Source organism: Perna viridis, chromosome 1, assembly GCF_037379345.1.
Source record: "Perna viridis isolate PV_CMFRI_1.1 ecotype Kerala chromosome 1, ASM3737934v1, whole genome shotgun sequence".
NCBI classification, from domain to species: Eukaryota; Metazoa; Mollusca; class Bivalvia; order Mytilida; family Mytilidae; genus Perna; species Perna viridis.
This window is the reverse complement of record NC_142445.1, coordinates 66,332,753-66,337,297: the sequence shown is the minus strand read 5'-3', so window position 1 is coordinate 66,337,297 and position 4,545 is coordinate 66,332,753. Positions and strand designations below refer to the sequence as shown.

The 4,545-nt window shown below is 33.7% G+C and overlaps 1 protein-coding gene across 1 annotated transcript in view; it reads left to right on the top strand.

Annotated features, from left to right (window-relative positions):
* LOC148629926 (uncharacterized) overlaps positions 1-4,545 on the top strand; it is a 47,784-nt gene that overhangs the window by 41,253 nt on the left and 1,986 nt on the right. The window lies entirely within an intron of this gene.

Here is a 4,545-nt window from a genome sequence, read left to right as displayed (position 1 = left end):
TAGGCATTTTTTTTCTCTTCATTTTTGAATATATATTTTTTTAAAATATTTTTTTTCTATCGAATTCTTTCATAACTCATTATCTTTAGTATGTGACTATTAATCTGTATTTGTAATATGTATCCAGACAGCTTTACATTTTTATTTATGATTAAATATTCGGACTTTTAGGTGTAGTGAATTATGTTTCAGTAGTAATGAATCATTCTGATATAATAATCATTACTAATTACTGTAATTCAAGCATGACAATGTACTTTGTTTATTTCAGTCACAACTCAATATTTGGTATACTAGTCTTTTGGTGTTTTATACATCTCTCTTCCCATTTCTCATGCTATTAAGCTCAATTCATCTCCCGCGTTCCGATGGATAAAATATTGCTTTGTCGCCCAGTTAAACAGTTGTCGTATGTTTTTTTTTCGAGGTGCTATTAGACATAGAAAGATCCAAGGAGGGTGGGGGACCGGGTGTCAAAATTTTGTTTGGTGTGAAAGAAAACCTCTGAAAATCACCGGAGTGGGTCCTACCTAGGCATTATAAAAAATAATCCACCATTGGGAAATTTCTATGTATATCAACTTTTGTACTCGAAAAACAAATCCTCGTGTGTGGATTTACAGGTTTCATAATGAGTCAAAGTTAAATATTTTTTTTAAAATAAGTTATTTAGTTTCAACATCATAACAAACAAGACTTTGTAAAAGTGATTTTTTACAACATTTATAAAAAAATAAAGTTAGGAACAGGCCAGTAAAAAGAATGTCATTGTGGACATCATTCTTTAAGACATTAGGAATATTTACCTTATATATAATTAATGTTTGAAATTTTTCCATTATTTTCCAATAACGTATGGAATATTTCTAACCTCAATCGTAAGTTATGAAAAATTTACTTCATACATAATGAAAAAGGAGGAACGGTTGATTAGCGGTGTAAATTAAAAGCTGCAGAATGAACAGAATAATCATTTGAATTTAATGTCTGGATCGACTTTACAAGGTTGACTAACTAACATTGCGCTTCCTTACTAGGCCATAACTGTGTAAACGAATTCTAAAGAAAATAGTCTGCATGTACCTGAAAGCTCGTGTGAAATTGAATTAATATAATTCGCTCAAGGACAGAAATATACTTTTATCCTGCGATGAGGCTATTTGTTAAACGAATAAAGGTATACGGTTATTTTTTGCTGTAGGCACGAAACCACAATTAATTTTCCCACTTATCTTTTTTATGGCCTTTTTGTAATTTAAAAAAATTCCACCGGCGCAATTCAATTCAGATTTTCAGGGATGTTAATCTGAACCTTCCAACAACTTATAAAAAAAATATATAAAAAAATTACCATTATTTTTTTCAATTTATATGCATAAACACAGAGATACCCTAAAAAATGACCCAAAATGACTTCCGGATGTCACAAACTTGACCTTTTTTGACCTCACCAAATCACAACCTAAATGTCAAATTTCTCATTTCAACACATCCACTAAAATAATTTCATTATTCCTCTTCCGTTTGAGCACAAAAAGTATGAAAAATTCTGGAAGGAAGTATTTCTAAAATTTTTTTGAAAAATCCCCTATCATTATAGGAACTATATACAACGAAAAGCTAAGGGCAGACAATTGGGGTCTCGTACCTGTATCCGTACATTAGCAGGTTATCGACTTTCTGGCTCCTCCCACTCACGTGATCGGCGGAGCTACTTTTTTTCTGGTATGCATAAATTAATCATGGCCACCACCATAGATACAATATAGGTGTAATACCACTATTTCGGAAACCAGTCGACTAAACATACAAGAAAGTAGTTCGTAATGACACGAAGTAGTCAATATTGCACCCTATCATTCTCTTTGTTTAGTAGAGGTATACAAACTTGGTGTCATCTGAAAGCTGAATGAATCGGCAATACTCTAAAAACTTCATGTTCTTTACTAAGTGTAGGGTAAAACAATTCTGAACAAGAACTCTAGGCCCCTTGATATGGCTAAATTTCAAAACGAAAGTAGTGATTTCTGCACCTGTCAAATTTCACTTTACCGTTCTTTCTTAGAAGGCACATAAGGTATGTTGATATTTTTAGGAGAGTTAAGGTAAAGGGTGACCATCATAATGATACCCCTCTAGCACCATCAGTACTAATGTAAAAAAATTTTTGAGCCTTATAAAAACCTGAATTTAACATAGAAAGTAATGGAGACCAGAAATAGTGGTATGACACCTATAAACAAATTGCGATTGCGTATCCGGTTAATCTTTTTATCGCTGTTTTGTTTCGTTTTCACTTTTTTTAGCTGAATGAAATAAAAGATTTTATGTAAACCAAATTATTATTTTGTTTGTATTTTTTTCACCGCCATACATATGGCATATCCCAAATCTCGTTCAGATTTGATTATTATTAGTTTGCCGACAACTTCCCCTGTCATTTCAGTCATGTCGGACTCGGTGCCAGAGTGTCCGTCACAATTTAACATAAACTGGTCCCCACTTTTTGAAATTGAAGCATTACAATATGATAAAACTCTTGAAGACACAAATGACCAGGAAACTGTTATGCTCTTGGATTTATTACTGCCTAAACCCCAAGATAATGAATCAGAGGAACACTACATTATAGATCTGAACATACAACTGCCTCCTCTTTTTCAAAAATCTCAAACAAATATTTCAAATCCCAAAGAAACTATTGCACAAATTTCACCCCTGAAATCTACTGCCATATACCAAACAGAAACAAGTCAGCTTCCACCTTCCTCGCGAAATTCAAAACCTTAATGTTCTTCTCTGTATTCGGCTTGGAACGGGGGAAATAGCTCGACGGAGCCTCGCATTTCCTACCCGTTCCGTCGCCTCATCACATATCTTCAATAATTTTCGACAGTGTACCTATATTGTATATATATTTTCACTGGTTTTACCAATAGTTGTACCAATAAATCTTATCTCTCATAAAGCAATATTTAAGTAGCACTCTTTGTAAGAATCAAGCAAATTCTGTAATGTGATTCACCAAAAAAGGCTACATATTTTTTAGTTATTAAGTTGCTTTATAGGTATATATAATGAATCATATAATTGTTCATTCAAATCTGTCTGCTCGTAGAAGACAATCCACATGAAAAATCCAATCGTTTCTATCATATTTTAGTGTCATTTACAAAGTTGCCTTCTTTAACTTTGAATTATACAATACATTCTATATATACGTTTGTCACAGAGTTTGTCTCATACATATATGAAAAGCCACATGCTACTTTCTGTTCTGTTTAGTTTGACAGTTAGATACAAAGTGTATCTACTTAATTCGACCTTTCCTTCATTATAAATAATACAAAGCACTAAAGCACTAATTAGTTTCACTACCGACCATTTCAACTGACACAGCTAGCACAAAGTGGCTGGTATAAGGTTACCGTAATAGGTCATGAACATGTAAAAAAGGACCGTAATTGTTCTATCAGAATCGAAATAAATCACGGAAACCCCACTTCATCATTGTTTTACCACGGGCTAATAATTTATGCAGCATTAATTTACCCTTAGCGATAGCCAATTTCGAAATTTTGGCCCGAATCCAAATTGTTCTAAACATAAATCAATTCACCCCCATTTTACTCTATCAAAGGCTTTTTATTGTCTTCTAAGATACATGTAATTGCTCCTTCTCCATTCCCTACTTCTGCACAACCGATTGCGTCTTGTAATAATCTATTCCTCTGAAATATGTTTCTGCCTTTCACAAACCCTTTGTGAATGGCAGTGCCAATTTAATCTCTCCACAAGTACTTGTAATCTTTGTATTCAGTATTAAACACAATATTTGGTCGCCAATGTTTTATATCTTTCCTTTACAATGATTATCACGCCACTATATTGAGAGTCCGAAAGTTTATCATTAATAGCTATGTTGGACGACTTTCGTAGAGTCATCTGCTAATAAGTACCAATAACTTTATAAAATTCCCTCACCTGCCGATTTATCTAATTTCAGCATTGTGACGTTTTTTTTTACTTCCTCGCGACTGATAGGTTCTTCACACGCTATAGCATGTTCTCTACTTAGGAATTTATATCTTGTAATACTCCGTTTGTTGCATGTCTATCCCCCCTTCGATGTAAATAATTTGCTATAGAAATCAGTTAGCACCCTTTAAATAGACCGCAAAAATCGCAAGTCACCACGTTTTATTTTTCTGGATTAATGTTCTCTGTAACCTTGCTCTATCACTACCTATATTTGGTGCACAAAAATAAATACTTTGGAACAGACCATTTTCTTTTCGAAGGGGGAGGGGTTGGGATCTTTTGTTGAGATAGCAAGCGCAAAAATAGTTCATTTTATTAGCAGCAGCCACAGATTTTATTTGAAATATAAGCATAATTGATATTGTCATATATAAAAGGGACAACAACCCTACCCAGATGAAAAAAAAATGTCAGCTCAATGCCAACCATGCATGGTCTTCAATGAACGACGAGGAAACCCTCACACAACTGGGCAGGTCCAAAAATAACATTCTACACATGCAG